General features: G+C 39.4%; 2 pseudogenes; both read left to right on the top strand.

The window, feature by feature from the left end:
- Window positions 1-6,412: 6,412 nt before the first annotated feature.
- On the top strand, window positions 6,413-9,440 carry LOC139883748 (vacuolar-processing enzyme-like; annotated as a pseudogene).
- Window positions 9,441-14,394: 4,954 nt separating this feature from the next.
- On the top strand, window positions 14,395-19,883 carry LOC139883747 (vacuolar-processing enzyme alpha-isozyme-like; annotated as a pseudogene).
- Window positions 19,884-20,092: the final 209 nt, after the last annotated feature.

Here is a 20,092-nt window from a genome sequence, read left to right as displayed (position 1 = left end):
ATATTTGACCACATGCTTCAAAAATAGCCCCGCTGCCTCCTCCACTGGACAGTCCCTAGAGCATGGGATAAACACGGCATATTTGGAGAATCGATCAACAATAACAAAGATAGAACTACTTCCCTCCGATTTGGGCAGCGCCATGATGAAGTCCATGCTAATGCTTTCCCAAGGTTTTTCCGCAACAGGAAGTGGCTTTAGCAATCCGGCTTATTGATGTTGGTCCGTCTTGTCTTGTTGGCACACTAGGCAAGTCTGGACAAAAGTCTCCACGTCCTCCTTCATTCGCGGCCAAAAATAATTCTCCTCGATGAGGGCCGCCGTCCGCTGCATCCCCGGATGTCCTGCCCATTTGGAGTCATGACACTCCTTTATGATGTCTCGCCTCAAGTTCCCATAGCGTGGAACAAATATCTGCCGCCCTTGTGCGAACACCAGGCCGTCTTCAAGCCAAAAGCGTCGAGTCTTTCCGGCTTGTGCTTGCTCCATGAGTGCCTTGACTGTGGGATCATGCTCCAAGCCCTCCTTAATCTTCTCCAAGAGTGGACTAGATATCCGTGATATGGCAGCGAGCTCCTCTTTCCGACTAAGAGCGTCTGCAACTAGATTTGCCTTCCCCGATTTGTAACATAGATCATAGTCGAATTCTGCCAAGAAGTCTTGCCAACGTACTTGCTTCGGAGAGATCTTCTTTTGGGTTTGAAAGTAACTCGTCGCCACATTGTCCGTCATCACCACGAATTTGGACCCCAAGAGATAGTGCCTCCAAGTCCGCAAACAATGCACTACGGCCGTAATCTCCTTTTCTTGGACCGGATAGCATCTCTCCGTGTCATTAAACTTCCGACTCTCGAAAGCAATCGGATGCCCTTCCTGCATAAGCACTCCCCAATGGCAAAGTCGGATGCATCGGTGTGCACCTCGAAAGGCTTAGCATAGTCTGGCAAGGCTAGCACTAGTTCGCTGGTCACGACACGTTTGAGGGCTTCGAATGCAGCCTCACACCTTGAGTCCCACTCCCATTTTCGACCCTTCTTTAGCAAGTCGGTCAAAGGTGTCACTATCTCCGAATACTTCAAGATGAACCTGCAGTAATAATTAACCAAGCCAAGGAAAGATCGCACCTCATTAACCTTGCTTGGCGGCTGCCATTGCTCGATTGCCCGGACTTTGCTAGGGTCCATCCGAACCTTTCTGTACCCAACAATGTGTCCCAAGAATGGAACTTCCGGCTGCACTTCTCACGCTTCGCGTACAACTCATTCTCCCGTAGCACTTGAAAGACCATCCGCAAGTGCTCTCGATGCTTCTCCATCGACGGGCTAACGATCACAATATCGTCGAGATAGATGGTGCATTGGTAAGTCCGAATGGCATAACTAGAAACTCATAAGAGCCATACCTTGTTACGCAGGCCGTCTTCTCCAAGTCCGCGGCATCGACTCGGACTTGATAGTATCCAGATCAAAGATCAAGTTTAGTAAAGACCCTTGCCTTTCCTAACTGGTCGAAGAGATCGGCTATCAACGGGATCGGATACTTGTTCTTCACCGTGATCTTGTTTAAAGCTCGGTAGTCTATGCACATCCGAAGCGACCCGTCCTTCTTCTTTTGAAACAACACCGGAGCTCCGTAGGGGGACTTTGATGGCTGAATGAATCCGGCATCAAGAAGCTCCTGAAGTTGCTTCCGTAGCTCAGCTAGCTCGGGTGGAGCCATCCGGTAAGGATCATAGCTGGTGGCTTTACATCCGGCACCAAGTCTATCTTATGATCGACTTCCCCTTGTGGCGGCAACCTATCGGGAAGCTTATCCGGCATTATATCGGCAAACTCGGATAAGACTCCCTGAATCTCCTTTGGCACCGCGTCGGACCCTTCCGACTCCTCCTTCTTTAAGGCGACTAGAAATGTAGGGTCTCCCTTCTTGACTCCCTTGAGAAGTTGCATTGCCGAAAGAGTCTTCCGTTTGCCCTTCTCCCTTTCTAGAGGAACCGTGCATCCTTTCCCATCAAGGATACACATCGTGTTAGTGAACGGAACCAACACGACTTTGATCTTGGTCATGAACTTTTTCCCGATGACAAGATCGTAGTCGTCCATCCGATACACTTGAAGGTCAGTCCTTTCGACCCACTCTCCGACCCGCAACTCCACTCCCGGTGCTACGCCCACTAGCGGGGTCGGAGGAGAGTTCACAGCCTTCACAAATGCGGTCTCCTTTCTCCATTTGAGGCGCAACTTGGCTGCGACATCTTCTTTGATGAACACGTGAGACGCCCCCGTGTCGACGAGAGCTTTAAGGCGTTGTTCTGAAACATACACGTCGGCATACAAGCTCCCACCTTCATCCTCATCCACATTCGCTTGGACAGCGCTAAGAATGCGGAGAGAACTAATCTTGGCGTCCTCCGAATCTGGCGGCTCCTTATCCAATATCATAGCCGACAACATGGCTCGCATAGGACACTCCATGGCCCGATGAGGTCCGGTGCATAAGAAGCAAGAAATGGGCTTGGATCCGGAATCCTTACCTCGCGGCAGCTCCTTCCCTTTCCAAGGTTTGGACGAGGCCCCTTGGCTCTCCTTGCTTGATGGTTTGATTGCTCCCCCACCTTTGCCTTGGTTAACTTTCGGATTCCTCTTCTCTTCGGGCTTCCGATAGTCCGTAAGACTCTCGGCAGCGGCAATGGCATCCGAAAGGCCTTGAACTCCCCGACGCTTGAGTTCTAATTGTGCCCAACCAGCAAGCCCGTCCATGAACATGAAAGCCACATCCTTCTCTTGTATGTCCAACACCTCCAACATAAGCTTGGAGAACTCCTTGATGTACTCTCGGATAGTTCCCTTTTGTGTGAGCTTTCGAAGCTTAGCACGAGCTTCGTTTTCCTCCGGATAGAAGTGCGCCTTGAGCTCTTTCTTGAATTCGTCCCACGATTTGATGGTATAGCCGCCCCTCTGGACGTCCTCAACCTTCCGATGCCACCATAGCATAGCGAGGTCGGACAAGTATATCGAAGCCGTATTGAGCTTCGTAGCGTCATCCAAGTATCCCATAGCTCGAAAATAATGCTCCATATTCCATAGGAAATTATCAATTTCCCTTGCACTATGAGCCCCATTGTAGTGCTTTGGCTTGGGACTTCCACCCTAGCCGCTGGTTGAGTGATCAACGGCATGTTCCCTCCCTGTGTGGCTATCTTAATCTGCTCCATCTCCGACACCAAGCCTACCACCGTAGCTTGCAAGGTGGAGTGATCAAGCGAAAGCCTTTTCACTTCATTGCGCAGCATCACATTTTCTCCATGTAGCATCTCCACATCCCTCTTGACCTCGTCGATCGTTTCCTTGAAGACGTTATTGCGGACAAGAACTTCTTCGCGGAACTTTGCAAGCTTCTTCTCGAGTTTCCCCATGTTGGAGCTCAGACCCAAGCTTAGATTCTTGAATTCGGATTGTAGATCGTCAACCCCATGAGCGATCCTTTCACCGAGATCCACCACATTCCGTGAGTGTTTCTCCAATCCCAGCTCAATTACTTGGAACCGTTCTTCCCCTCCGGCTACAAGTTCTTCCAAGTTGTTGAGTCGTGCACCAAGCGTAGGATCAACAGATCGATCCCTCTTACTCTTGGATTGCTTGTCCATGTTCCTCTCCACAATTTTTATTATCGTTTCCGACCATTTCGAGCGAGGCTCTGATATCACCTGTCACGTACTTAGAGTTTTCTCGGCTAAGTATGTGCGGCACTTAGCTAATTTTGCCCCTCGGAAGCTAAGTCAACCTTTAGACCTCTTGCGGAAGCTTTAGGAATGTTTAAGAGCTTGAAAAATGACTTGGAATGTAGAGAAAAGTCTTAAGAACGAAAATACTTTGTATTGCTCTCAATTCTTGTGTGTCTTACAAATGAGGGGTTCACCCCTTTATATAGGCTACAACTATTCTAGAGTTTTCTATACAAGACCATTCTAGAGTATGTACAGGAGAGTTCTAGAGTGTCTAGAACGTGTAGGAGCTTTCTACAAGTGTATGGATCCTTCCGGAGAATTCTAGCACGGTGCAGAGTCTTCTTGTCGGTTCCGGTCGGATCTGGTCGATTCTACCACATTCCGGACCCATCTCGATCATTCCGGTGGTTTTTAAAACATTCCGGAGAGTTAAGCGCTCGGAATATGACATTCTCCCCCTCGTAGCCGCAAGCAAATCATGGTACTCCTTGATTTGGTCCTCGAATTGCCACATGCTTTTCTGAAGTTCCCAACTCGTTTCACTTTCCGGGAGTCCCTTCCATTTCACCAAGTATTCAAGCCCCACTTTCCCCTTGGACGAAAGTTGGTGGCTTAGAATTTCTTCGACTTCCCGATCATAGGAATGGAATTGGCCGAATGGTGCTCGCTTTGATTTCCCCGATCTGGTTCCTCCGTGTCTTCTTTATATGGCTTCAACAAACTCACGTGGAATTGGTCGTTCTCTCAAAAATCTAGTCGACCTTCGCCGCAACACCACCATATCAAGCCACTATATCAAAATTAAGACCAAACTGCACGCTGGCCACCACCACCACCAACACCAGATCTCGCCTCATCTTTCTTAGATATCGTAGCCTCAAATTTCAATTTTTCGATTTATAGTTGAAGAGTGTTAACGTGGGAGAAAGTTAGGTCATGCCCTCATAGTTGTCGATTTGGTCTATAGGCAATTCGTGGACGCATTAATAGGGTCCAGTGGTGGCTTTCATAATGGAGATAGTTAATAAGGGAGATGATGGTAGAAGCTTGGTTAACATTAGTTAGTGTTGCCGTTTAATTGGTGTTTGATTTTGTTATAATTGTAACCAACCAAACATAACAAACACTTAGGTTCCGTTCGTTTCACTCCTTGAGATATGGTTCAAGCTGCTCCAAGCTGCTTCAAGCTGTTCCAAGAAATCTCTTATGTTCATTTCCATCACTTGTATAGTATTCATATACTAACTATGGTTATTAAATATTAATTTAATTGTTACTATGGTTAAATTAAAATGTCAGCAGTATGTTTCCATTTTTTTATTTACAGTTCGTCTATGTTTGGATCTCTCCTTTCATGGCAGATCAAGAGATTTTAATTCAAGATAGTTATTAAGGAGATCTGTTAATATTTCGAAATGGTCAATTATCAGATCTGGATTGATAATTTCTTCTTCTAATAATCCAGGCTCTTTTCCAATTCTCCTATAATCGGAATAACTCCGATCCTCCACCGGCGGAGAAATTGAAGGGGTTGAGGAACGCTGTCTCCTCGATGGGTGGGACTCCAGAGATTCGAACTTATCGGGCCTTTCGCAGTTCACCGGAGAAATTGAACAGGTCGAAGATGGCGATCTTGCACAGTTCAATTGACAAAGACGCCTTCGAGTTAATTAACCGCACATATGATTTTAATATTATTTTAATCCAAAATAGTAGTTGTCTATATACTCCATGAAGCAAGGAAAAGATATTAAAATCAAACTAAAGCAAAGCAGCTTGAGACAGCTTGGAGCAAAGCGGGAAACGAACGCAACAGCTCCCTACTTAAGTTTTATCCATTATTTAGGGGAGAGAAGATGAGTGATACGCGGTCATTTTTGGTTGGTTACACGCATGGAGCGTGGCCCCCAGTGGAGTTTTTTTCCTGCCACAGGGAGTGTGCATATAAATTCGAATGCTAAATGATAATTTTATCCCCAAAGCTGGATGATAAATTCCAATTTTGGGACGAAATAATTTCCATTTTTTCTTCGTGGCTGGATTTGTTCGAAGTGGAAGATTAGACGGCTCAAGTCAATGGACAGTGAGAACAACAATACTTTGTATCTCATTTCGAAAAGTGTTTTGAACAGTAAACCAACTATTCATTTGAAAGAATTTTGTTCTCCTTAGGTATTTATATCAATATATATATATTTACATTGATAGTAGGAAAGTTTTGACGCCCGGCTAGGCAGTGGCTTGACCCATCATTACATTGATAGTAGGAAATTTTTTAGACTCGGTTCGACTCGTTTCCTGCGGAGGCCGAACCTGAGCCTAGCCTAACAGCTCATTTTTCCAAGTCTACTCATGGTCCATGCATCATTACTATTGCCACTAACTAGTGACAGCCCAGCCCATCTTTACAGAAAAATCTCGACTTAATTATCAGGAAATCAAACCAATTGATTTTTGAAAGTAGCTATCTTAATCCTTTCTTTGGTAGACAATCCTACAATTAAATTTACAGCTGATGTGCATTAATATAGAGCTAATTTATTTATTAAAATTTTCAGAAGATATTTTCAAAAAAAAAATAAAAAAATAAAAAATTGACCATCTCAACACTATATATATATATATATATATATATATATAAGTTGCCTATGCTCTCGATATTTTTCATTTCTAAAACCTAAAAAAATGAATTACCATGGGATGAATATCAAGATTCTTCTCATTTTCTTAATAAGCCATTCTGTTCATTATTGTCAATCAAGGGATTTTACTGAGGCATTCAACGCGAAACCAAATGTAAAAACTAATCCTATTGGAAAGCAATGGGCTGTTTTGGTGTTAGGATCGCGAGGTTATCATAACTATAGACACCAGGTGAGGTTATGATTATGAGCTAATTAAATTATAGTTCGACTTATTCATACTCCCTCCGTATTTAATAAATGTCGTTTTGTCTTTTTAGATTTATTCAAAAGTTGATGTATGTAGACTGTATTAATGACTAGATACATCAAGTTTAAATGAATATAAAAAGTCAAAACAACATCTATTAAAATACAGTAAAATAATGATTTGATATAGAATAATAATGAATTAATTTTTAAATTAAATACTTTGATTTTTTGTAGGCTAATGTATGTCATGCATATCAAGTGTTGAAAAGGGGAGGATTAAAAGATGAGAATATTATTGTATTTATGTACGATGATATTGCACATAATAAAGAAAATCCTAGGCCTGGTGTCATCATCAACAAACCTAATGGTACTGATGTTTACAAAGGAGTCCCCAAGGTTTAATTTATTCATTTCTCAGCTTCTAATATATTTCTATATGATCTAATGGTGGAAAAAACTTAGGTACGCTTCCTTACGTACGCTACGTACGCTTCTCTGCTTTAAACGGTTGTACGTTTGACCAACAGTACAACTGTTTAAAGCAGAGAAGCGTACGTAGCGTACGTAAAGAAGCGTACGTAAGTCTTGCCCTCTAATGGTGTCCTAATCTATCTAGTTATCGAGTTTACTTATTCCAAAAAACTTATTATGGTATTTTCACTCTTTATTTAAGAAGCAATTTTTTTATTCTCTTTTAAATATATATACTTGTAGGATTATACTGGAAAAGATTGTAATGCTAGGACTTTCTATGCTGTGCTTCTTGGAAACAAAACTGCTCTGACAGGAGGGAGTGGAAAAATGCTAGCAACAAGTCCAGAGGACTCTATTTTTCATCTACTATGTTGACCATGGTTCTCCATTATTTGTTTGTATGAAGCTTTTCCTCTTAATTAAGGAGTCGATTTTTTATTATTTTTTTTTTCACTCATCCATCGATTTGGACTCCATAAAGGGGCTGTGATAGTCCTCCAACTCACAATTCTAGTAATTGTGTCTACGGAGGGCGGCCCTACTACTTCCACAATAAAATCAACTTGGATAACCACTCGGCCAACAGGCGTTGGTTATGACTCGAAATTTTAATTTTAAAATTACATCACATATTTATTCATATTCATGATTCTCACACATATACATATATCCATCCACCTGACTTAATTTCAGCTTTGCCGGTTGGTGAAAGGGTCTCCGCCAAAGGTCTTACAAATGTGTCGAAGGAAAAATCGAGATCCGGAACGTACAAAAAGATGGCATGTTAATGATTATGATCTTATGATATTATTTACTGTTGAAATTTTCTGTATTTTCCTATATCTTAATTGTGTTTTCGTATAATTTTAGGTGTTTTAGTTGGAAGCTTGCGAGGGAGGGAGCATGTTCGAGGGATTATTACCAAGTAACATAAACATCTATGCAGTGACATCTGCAAATGCACGTGAGCAAAGCTATGCAACATATTGCCCAGGACATATTAATGTCCTGGATAGAGGACCTCCACCAGAATATACCACTTGTTTGGGAGATCGATTTAGTGTTTACTTGATAGATGACAGGTTTGAATATGATTAATTCCATCTTTACTCATCTCATTTAATTAATATTTGCTGATAATAAACAATTAATCTACCCACTACCGCCGATCATGGTGTGACTCAATGGTTTGTCATTTCCTCTTACGTGAACTGTACATGTGTTCGACATCTGGTTTATCGGAAATCATACAATAATTTTTAATATTTGTTTGTCTGAAGCATAAATATGTGTATTTTTACTTGATCACATGACACTATGTTGATTTTTTTTTTAATGATTTCTAGCGAGGTACATGACTAGAGTAAAGAAACTTTGCAGACCCAATACGAAAGGGTATATATATTACAACTTCGATTACTTTTCATTTATCTCAAGAATTTATGTAATAAATAATTAACTTAAATTTTCCATGGTTAATTTGCAGGTTAAACAAAAAACGTTAGAACACAAGGGTGTTATTTCTTATGTAATGCAACATGGGAATCTGGAAATTGCTAAGGAATTTGCTGTATCTTACATTGGCACAGATCCAGCTAACAAAGGTCGACTAGCTTTCATTCAATCTTCTCCGACCTTGAGTTCCCGACATGTTTCTCAATACGATGCCGACCTCCTATATCTGCATTAATCCAAGGTATACTATACATATAATATAATTTGTTCATCTATATAGTGTTTTAGGGTTTAGGGTCCAAGGTATACTACCTCTGTTATGCATGTAAAAATCGACAACTATTTTGGGACGAAAGTAGATTTAACTTTTCTTTTTTTATTAAAAAAAAAAATGTCAACTGATCACTTTTTGTGGGATTGCATTCCATATATTAGTTTGACAAGGCTCTAGAAGACTCAAAAGAGAAGATGGAAGCTCAAAAGAAGCTTTATGATGAAATCAGTCAAAGGAAGGTCGTCGACTCTAATATGAACCAAATCGCAACCATTTTATTCGGAAATGATCACGACAGGATATTGACATCAGTTCGATCTCCTGGACAAGCTCTTGTGGACGACTGGGATTGCTTAAACACCCCGGTATATATAATTTTTTTTCTTATTTTTTTAAATAAATTGATTAAATTCAATTCGTCAAATTAAGCCAGACTCTATCGAAAAGTCTAATATTTTTCATTTGGTTCAAACAGGTTAAAACTTACGAGAAATCTTGTGGAAAATTATCTACTTATGGGAAGAGATACACAAGAGCATTTGCAAACATGTGTAACGCTGGCGTTGACGTGGACAAGTTTATGGCTGTTACAATTACAGCTTGTGTTAATTAGGGATGCTTGATTCCATAGTTACAACTGGTTTCATGTAATAATGTATGGTATCACCAGCTTGTTCTCTGTAGTAAAACATGAAATTGAAATAAACAATATCCAATAAAGTTTTAAAAAATTCTGGTTTTACATTCTAGAGTTGGAAAGCTCTAACTTTAGTGCTTTTGATTCATCATTGTATGTATGAAACAAAATTAATTCATGTGAAGGTTAGAAATTCCAAAACCAAAAAGCAGGGGAAGCAGAGAAGACTGAGTTGAGATTTGGGCTCTGGATGCTGGAAATACATCATTTGAAAATTGAAATCGTTTCTGTCATTGAAGCTGTTGATAGAGTCACATATTTTAGTTGATAGAGTCATATATAGTGCTTCTGAAATAAAGACCTAACCTATCATAATCTTTTGGTCACAGCCAAAAACCAATTGGAAAACCAAAAGCTGTTTTTACAAAAATTAGAAAAATGCAAAACCAGGAAAGCAAAATGGCCTGAAAAGGACAACTGCACATAATGCCAAATTATCCTGTAATGGTCTGATTTTCCTTGCCCCACAATCCTCTATTGATATTTTAATCTATTCTAATAAAGTAACTGGTCAAAACACTGTCGTAGAAACTTCATTCTACAAACAATTTAATTCAGTTGAGATCAAATATATATGCTTGAAATGGTTGACTATGAGGTTGAGTTTTGATCTGGCCATAAAACTGAGCAAAGACCATTGCGGAAAGTTTCAATAGACTAAATTGAATGTAAATATAAGACTACTTCTTTTCGTCAACTGGAAATTTTGAAAATGGCTTGTTTTGACTATAAACTGAAATAGGATCTCCAATAGACAAAACTCATTTGCTCAAACTGAAATCATCCATACTCCTTCATAACAACTTACTAAAACATAATGTGATTTATCTTAACTGAAAAGAACAACAAAAGTGAACTGCAACAAATTTCCCCAATTCTCAGACGACATTTTCTAGTTTTCAGTAATCTCAACCCATATTTTATTCTCTAGTAGATAATAGATAAAATTGACTTCACCAATCGATTCACATAATCAATTCTAAGCTAGATGGACTTCACCAATCGATTTGCATAATCGATTTGCATAATCAAATTCCAGCAAACGGATTTGGCATCATCAAGAAAAGTGGATGCAACTTCAATGGATCACTTTTAAGTTCACCAAGACCCTTCTGGTTTATTGCAGGCATAAAGAGGTCCTTTAACTCTTCTCGATGTGCAATTTTGTCCTTCTCTGCAGAAATTGCACCAGTCTCACTAGCAAATCCTGAATCGATCCTGGCCATACATTCATTGCACAGTTTCCGTCCTGTCTAATTCAGAATCATCGGAAATGCATCAAGGAAGGTTTTTGGAGCCCATTTTCCCAAAACAGTCACTTGCAGCTTAAGGTTTTTCTTTCCTGCATTCCTTTTGACTACGTTCTTCTTTTCTTAGCTGCATTGTTCTTTATCTTGACTTCAGAACCCACCAAGCTCTCAATTTCTTCCTGGTATGCAGGCTTCATGAAACAAGCAATCTCAACAATCCTAATATCCATCTTCTTTAATTTATGTTTAGTTCTCTGAAAAATGTAAAGAGATCAATCATAAATTGGCAAATGAAATCTTGAATTTTTTTTAGATGAAATGTCATGTTACATTTGACAACGGGATGAAGCTTCGAACTTCAACAAGGTTGCATGGAAGCTTGCGGAAAGACATGGAAACTGATATGAGATGTAAAATTCTTATAATAGCTAGATTTCATCTCTGTTATTGCCAAATTGCTACTTTATCATTGTAACTGAGGTTCTCCTCGAATATTAGTTTATTTTTTGGCGACGCTCTCCTCATCACGTACGATTCTTGAAAAGTCACAATCCTCCAAATTTCATCCAATGGATCATGGATAGCTGGCATTGACAAATTTGAGCCACCTTTTTAGATAATAAATAAAATTTCACTAGGATAGTCCAAATGGACAAAGTATGCTACATCAGATCGGAAAAAAAAAACAAAACGGCAGGTTATCAGGAAATAATAAAACGAGGCTAGTCTATACAAATGTGAGCTAATATATCAGCCACTTTATTCTCATCCCTCTTTATGAAACTAAAAACACAAGAAAGAAAATATTTTGGCTCCTCCTTAATGATGTCGATGATAAAGCCGCTACAAACCAAACTGTAGGAACTAGACTGCAATTCCAAAATGAGCCTCCTACTATTGCCTTTAATTATAATGTGGTTCAAGTGCATACTATTGGAGAAGGCAGCCCATCGTTCTCTAAAGTCTATCTCAGCCCATCTTTCACTGAAGCCCATCTCAGTCCAATCTATATTTAAGAGAAAATCAAACCGTATCAATTACTGTATCAGATTTCAGATACTTAGGATCAATTATAGAGAATGGTTTAATTACATATTGTAATTGTATAAATATACAACTAAGGAGATCAATTCGATTCGATTCATTCACTATACAAACACAACTCTTTATATGGTATCTAGAGCCACTGACTAATGTCATTTTTTTCTCTTTTCCAATCCAATGGCAATGTCTGGCACCACCAACAATGTATCCGATGTTATCCTTCTCAACACAGAGGCACAAGCACCGATGAAACTTAACTCAACAAACTATCATGCTGGAAATTGCAATTTGACAGCCTCTTACTTGGCCATGACTTGATGGGATACGTCAACGGCACAAAACCGTGTCCGTCTGCAACCATCACTACCAACAACACAACAACACCGAATCTAGCCTACTCCCTCTGGTTTCACCAGGATCAATTGATCCTCAACGCTATTATTAGTTCCCTTACACCCAGTCTCATCCCATTCATTGGGACTGCCAGGACATCCAAAGAAGTCTCGGATATACTAGCCAAACAATATGCTCAACCTTCTCGTGGAAAACAAAAATAGTTAAAAGCCCAACTGCAGAGGCTTACCAAAGGCTCCATGTCTATCACAGAGTATATGCAAGCTATAAAGATCAAAATTGATGAACTGGCCTTCCTAAAAGTTCTAATGGTTCCTGAAGATGTTATTGACAAAGTATTTCAGGGTCTTGATGATTCCTACAATGAAGGCAAACATCAGGTAAGTAATAGGGACTCTACCACTTCTTTTGATGAGCTCTTTGAACGTCTGATTACTGTTGAAGCAAGAATACTTGCTGCTCAACCTGCTCAAGTACCGATGACAGCCAACTATGCCAGTCGTTCCAATGGCAAGCGCCGCCATATGAATCAGTCAGGCAATTCATGGTGTCCTACTGGTCAGCAAACTAATTCTCGCTCATCTGCAAATCAACACAACTAATTCAATTCCTGGAACCCGCAAGGGTCCCCTCAATCATGGAATTCAATTGGAATGAACACCTCAAGAGGCAATCAATACCAGCCACGCCCTTACCTCGGCAAATGTCAGATATGTGCTGCTTTTGGCCATGCCGCAAAGCGTTGTCCATCTTTTCGCATCATTCCAGCCTCTCAGGCTCCGACCACACATCAACATATGCACCAGCCACGTGCTAACTATGCCGCCACTCATGCTACTGTAAATTCTGCTCCCTAGCTCCTAGACTCTGGTGCCTCTCACCACGTCACCACTGACTTATAGAACCTGTCCCTGCATAGTCCGTATACTGGTAATGAAGACATCATGATTGGAGATGGGTCTGGTCTCCATATCAGTCACACAGGGAGTGGTACAATTAAGGCTTTTAACAAAAATCTTAAATTAGAAAATGTTTTATGTGTGCCACAAATGCAGAAAAATCTAATATCAGTTTACCAATTTTATGCAACCAATGGTGTCTCAATCGAGTTCTCACCATTTTCTTTTCTTGTGAAGGAGCTGAAGAGCGGGACTCCAATCATCATCAGGGGTGCACCGAAGGATGGTGTGTATGAATGGCCAGCCCATCCACCTCCTATCCAAGCCTTTACCACCACTACTCCCTCTATTTCCAACTGGCACTCTAGATTAGGGCACCTGCAAAACCAATCATTCACCATGTTTTAAATTCCAGCCATATTTCGTTTACTTCAAATTCTGCAAGTACTCATTGTAATGCATGTTTATCAAATAAAAGTCACAAATTACCATTCTATCAGTCCACACTAGTCTCAACTCGGCCACTAGACCTCATTTTCTCGGATGTCTGGACATCTCCTACATTATCTAATGAAGGGTACAAATACTTTGTTATCTTTGTAGACCACTACACCAAATATGCATGGCTTTACTGTCTAACCAGAAAATCAGAGGTTCACAGCGTGTTCACTAAATTTCGAGCTATTGTTGAGAAGTTTTTTGAAATTCCAATTAAAACTCTCTACTTTGATAATAGAGGTGAGTACGTTGCCCTATCATCCTACCTGTCCCAAAATGGCATATCTTTTCATACATCACCTCCCCACACTTCAGAACACAATGGCACATCAGAAAGAAAACATAGATACATTGTGGAAATCGGACTAACTCTTTTGAGCCATGCCTCCATACCTACATCTTACTGGCCACAAGCCTTTGCCACTGCTGTCTATCTCATCAATCGCATGCCGACACCTAACCTAAACATGCAAAACCCATACCAGTATCTATTTCACGAAAAATCAAACTACTCCAAACTTAAGACATTTGGGTGTCTTTGTTATCCATGGTTGAAGCCCTATACACAAAATAAACTAGAACAAAAATCGAAATCGTGTGTGTTTATGGGTTACTCACTGTCTCAAAGTGGATATCATTGTCTTGATCTCGATACATCTCGATAGTACACCTCTCGCCATGTTGTCTTTGTAGAAGTTGTCTTTCCCATTTTCCTCCACCAATGTTAGACCTGAATCAGTTGAACCTAACCCCCTCTCCACCTGGATTCCGTTGCCCATACCAATCCACCAACCATCACCTGCCCCATCTCCTCTGCCACCTTCTATGCCACCAGAACCATCTCCTCAGCCACCCACTCCACCATTGGCACCGTCGCTGGTTCCTTTCCATGCACAATTGGATGCCCCGCCTCTCAGTGACAATGCAGAACAAGAAAATATATCATTACAGCGTGCACAAGTAGGCGTTAATTCAAGGCATTCATGGTCACTCGTGCAAAGAATAATATCCATAGGCCACTCAAGAAAATGAGCCTAACAGCACGAGTTCAGACTCATGCCGATACTGAGCCAACGACGATCACACGGCCCTGCGCCAACCTCATTGGCGGCAAGCTTGTTCAGCAGAATTCAATGCCTTAGTCAAGATTGGTACCTGGGAGCTGGTTCTTGCGGATTCCTCGCAAAATTTGGTTGGATGTAAGTAGATATTTCGGGTCAAACGACGATCAAACGGCACCATCGACAAATACAAGGCTCGCTTAGTAGCGAAGGGATTCCATCAGCGTCCTGGAGTTGACTATGCCGAAACCTTCAACCCTATGGTTAAACCTACAAAAATCAAAATCGTGTTAAGCATTGTAGTATCGAGGAAATGGCAACTCTGGCAACTTGACATAAATAATACTTTTCTACAAGGTCCCCAATTATAACATGTCTATATGACACAACCTAAGGGGTTTATTGATGCTGATCATTCGACCCATGTTTGTAAACTCCAAAAAGCTATCTACGGCCTTAAACAAGCACCTCATGCCTGGTACCAAGCACTGCGATCATTCTTGTTGCAAACAGGATTTCAACACTCATATTCTGATACTTCCTTATTCATACATCAAGAAACTGAGGGCACAGTTATTTTAATCGTTTATGTTGATGATATTATTGTCACAGGCAACAATTCTCATCTTATTGATCACTACATCAGTCTACTAGCTCAGAAATTCTCTATTAAAGACCTAGGGGAACTAGCCTACTCCCTTGGACTAGAGGTCTTTCGCAACAAACAAGGCATACTCCTATCACAACAAAAATACATACTGGGATTTACTTCATGAGACAAAGATGAATGATGCAAACCCAGTCACTACCCCGATGGCCAGTAGCCCGACGCTTACATTGCAATCAGGTACCTCACTCACAAATATTGGTGAATATAGAACAGTAATTGGAAGCCTGCAGTATCTATTACTTACCAGACCTGATATTGTGTTTGTGGTGAACAAATTGTCGCAATTATGTCATTGTCCGACAACTGACCACTAGCTCGCGGTTAAGCGTCTCCTCCGATATCTGGCCGGCACCGTTAATGATGGTATTCAACTTTTTTCCGACATGTCCGATTCAATACACGCCTTTGCTAATCAAAATCAATCACACTTGCTTGAAGCATATTCTGATGCTGACTGGGGCGGGGATCGAGACACCTTCTACACCACCAGCGCCTTTATCGTCTTCCTTGGCCGTTATCCAGTCTCATGGAGCTCGAAGAAGCAGAAATCTGTGGCGCGGTCTTCCACTGAAATCGAGTACAAATCGGTCGCTAACACTGCCTCGGAACTTAATTGGATCACCAACCTTCTTCGTGAGCTAAACGTCTCTCTTCCTGCGGCACCAGTCATCTACTGTGACAATGTAGGAGCCACACAATTGAGCTGTAATCCAATCTTCCACTCCAGAATGAAGCACGTCGCAATTGATTACCATTTCATCCATGAACAGGGTCGCTTCGTGTTTCCCATGTCAGCTCCGACGACCAGATCGCAGATGCACTCACCAAGCCACTCTCTCGAATCTCGTTCGTGCATCTGAAATTCAAGCTTGGCATCCGTGACTGTCAACCAGCTTGAGGGGCCGTATTGGAGAAGGTAATCCATCGTTCTCTAAAGTCTCTCAGCCCATCTTTCTCTGAAGCCCATCTCAGTCCAATCTATATTTAAGAGAAAATCAAACCATATCAATTATTATCAAACCCTATCAATTATTGTATCAGATCCTAGATACTTAGGATCAATTATAGAGAATGGTTTAATTACAGATTGTAATTGTATAAATATACAGCTAAGGTAAATCAATACAATTCGATTCATTCACTATACAAACACAACTCTTTATACATACCTGCTTTCTTTGCAGCAAAAGTCTCAACATATGTAATGCATCTTCCACCCTGCCCAGAATTTGTGTCTCAGCCGCAAGCACCTCACCAGTAGCCCAGCGTGCAATCGGCCTATATCGATTTGTCTCCGACCGATACACAAAGGCAGCGTCGAAATGATCAGTGATTTGCACTGTTGATATGTGAGACTTTTTGCTCTTTGATATATACGTATATGTATATACTTAATATATATTATTTTTAAAATTGATAATAGGAAAGTTTTGGCGCTACGGCTTGGCAGTGGCTCGACCCATGGTGCATGCATCGCCACTAACTATAGTGTCAGCCCAGCCCATCAGAGAACAACATCCGTCTTTTTTTTTTTTTTAATAACCAAGAACAACATCAGTTACTGGTTTAAAAATCAATTTGGTTAATTTCCTAATAAATGACTCGACTCATTTATTAGGAAATTAAGCAAATTGGTTTTTAAAAGTAGGTATCTTAATTTGGTAGGTAATTAATCTTTCTTTGGTAAACAATCCTACAATTAACTATACAGCTAATGTGCATGAACATACAGCTAGCTAATTATGTATTACAATTTACAGATGACAATTTTTAAAAATAATAATAATATTAATTACCAATGAAAAATATGATCCATCTAAACAATATATATATATATATATATAAAAATAGGTTGTATATGCTCTCGAGATTTTTCATATCCAAAACCTACAAAAATGAATTACCATGGGATGAATATCAAGTTTCTTCTCATATTCCTAATAAGCCTTTCTGTTCATTATTGTCAATCAAGGGATTTCACTGAGGCGCCATTCAACTCGAAATCAAACGTAAAAACTAATCCTATTGGAAAGCAATGGGCTGTTTTGGTGTCAGGATCGCTAGGTTATGATAACTATAGACACCAGGTGAGGTGATGATTATCGGCTAATTAAATTATATTTTAATTAATTTGTTATACTAATGATTTGATATATAATAAAAAATTTAAATTAAATACTTTGATTTTTTGTAGGCTGATGTATGTCATGCATATCAAGTGTTGAAAAGGGGAGGATTAAAAGATGAGAATATCATTGTATTTATGTACGATGATATTGCAAATAATACAGAAAATCCTAGGCCTGGTGTCATCATCAACAAACCTAATGGTACTGATGTTTACAAAGGAGTCCCCAAGGTTTAACCTATTCATTTCTCAGCTTCTAATTTATTTCGAAATGATCTAATGGCATCTTAATCTATCTAGCTATGGAGTTTAATTATTCGAAAAACTTGATACGGAATTTTCACTTTTTATTTGACAAACATTTTTTTTTAATATTTTTTTTATAAAACTTGTAGGATTATACCGGAAAAGATTGTAATGCTAGGAATTTCTACGCTGTTCTTCTTGGAAACAAAACTGCTCTGACAGGAGGGAGCGGAAAAGTGTTAGCAACAAGTCCAGATGACACTATTTTCATCTACTATGCTGACCATGGTTCTCCAGGATTTGTTTGTAAGCAAACTTTTCCTCCTAATTAATAATGACTCGGGATTTTTTTTTCATTCATCGGTTTGAACTACACAAAGGAGCCAAAATAGTCCTCCTCCAACCTAAACTTCCTTGGAGACGCGACCCTTAGACCTCTTGGATGAAAGTCCATCTGGATAAAACCTCGGCCAATAAGTTGATATTGGTTATGATTCAAAATTTTAATTTTAAAAAAAATATTCAAATCTATTCATGATTCTCACACATGAATATCCACCTATCTTAATTTTCATCAGCTATGCCGGTTGGTGAAGAGGTCGCCGCCAAAGATCTTGTAGATGTATTGAAGGAAAAATCGAGATCCGGAACGTACAAAAAGATGGTATCTTATTAATTATGATCTTATATTATTTACTTGGAATTTTCCGTATTTTCCTACATCATAATCGGGTTTTCGAATAATTTTAGGTGTTTTACTTAGAAGCTTGCGAGGGAGGGAGCATGTTCGAGGGCTTGTTACCGAATAACATAAACTTCTATGCAGTGACAGCTTCAAATGCACTTGAGAAAAGCTATGGAACATATTGCCCAGGAGATATTGTTGGACCTCCACCAGAATATACCACTTGTTTGGGAGATCAATTTAGTGTTTCCTGGATAGAGGACAGGTTCCAAAATGATTAATTCCATCCTTAATTATCTCATTTAAATAATATTTTCTGATAATAAATAACTAATCTACCCACCACGGGCCATCAGGGTGTGACTCAGCGGTTAGACATTTCCTTCGATGTGAGTACGTGTTTTCGACTCTGATTCACCAGAGTTAATACAATAATTGTTATATATTCTTTTCTACGGCATAAATATTTAAATCCAACTTACATATATATAATATATATTACTTGACATATAGGTTTGTCCTTTTTTAATGATTTGCAGCGAGGTACATGACTTGAGTAAAGAAACTTTGCAGACCCAATACCAAACGGTATATATGACAAGTTTGATCACTTTTCATTGATCTCATGAATTTATGTATTTAATAATTATTAATTAACTTTCAGGTTAAACAAAGAACGTTAGGAATCGAGGGACGTCGTTCTTCTAGTCATGTAATGCAATATGGGAATCTGGAGATTGCTAAAGAATTTATCGTGTCTTACATTGGCACTGATCCAGCTAACAAAGGTCGACAAGCTTTCCTTCACTCTTCTCCGTCTTCGATTTCCCGACTTGTTTCTCAATACGATGCCAACCTCTTATATTTACAATCCAAGGTATACTATATATATAAATTTATTAATTATATGTATACTACTTATCTTATACTTGTAAAAATCGACAACTATTTTAGGACGGAGGAAGAATTAATTTCTATTATTAATTTTTTTAAAAAAGTTTAAATGTTAATTAACTGATCACTTTTTTATGGGGTTACATTGGATATATTAGTATGACAAGGCTCTAAAAGACTCAAAAGAGAAGATGGAAGATCAAAAAAAGCTTTATGATGAAATAAAATCAAAGGAATTTCGTCGACACAAATATGAACCAAATTGCAACAATTTTATTCGGAACTGATCAAAAGGGAATATCTGATGAGGTTTTGACGTCTGTTCGATCTCCTGGACAATCTCTTGTGGACGACTGGGATTGCTTAAAGACCCTGGTACATATATATAGACAATATAGATTTTTAAATATAGATTTATTAACATTTAATTCATGTAATTTAAGCCAGAACTCGTTTATTAAAATCTAATCCTTTTCATTTGGGTGCATACAGGTTAAAACTTACGAGAAATCTTGTGGAAAATTATCAACTTATGGGAAGAAGTATACAAGAACATTTGCTAACATGTGTAATGCTGGCGTTGACGTGGACAAGTTTATGGCTGCCACGATTACAGCTTGTGTTAATTAGTAATTTTTGGAAATAATAATTTGATTTTTTTGTTTTTTATTTTTAATTGACAACATTTTACATGAGGCTTCTGAAATTGCTAATAGAATGAACGGTCCAAACCCTTTCTTCTGCTCGTTTGATCAACCCACCAAATTTAGTTGTTCATATTAACATTTCAAATTAAAATTTCTAAATCATTTTTAGATAATTGAACTCAGCAACCTACC

This window comes from Rutidosis leptorrhynchoides, unplaced genomic scaffold, assembly GCF_046630445.1.
Source record: "Rutidosis leptorrhynchoides isolate AG116_Rl617_1_P2 unplaced genomic scaffold, CSIRO_AGI_Rlap_v1 contig444, whole genome shotgun sequence".
NCBI lineage: Eukaryota > Viridiplantae > Streptophyta > Magnoliopsida > Asterales > Asteraceae > Rutidosis > Rutidosis leptorrhynchoides.
The sequence above is the reverse complement of the archived record's forward strand: the minus strand, read 5'-3'. Positions and strand labels throughout refer to the sequence as shown.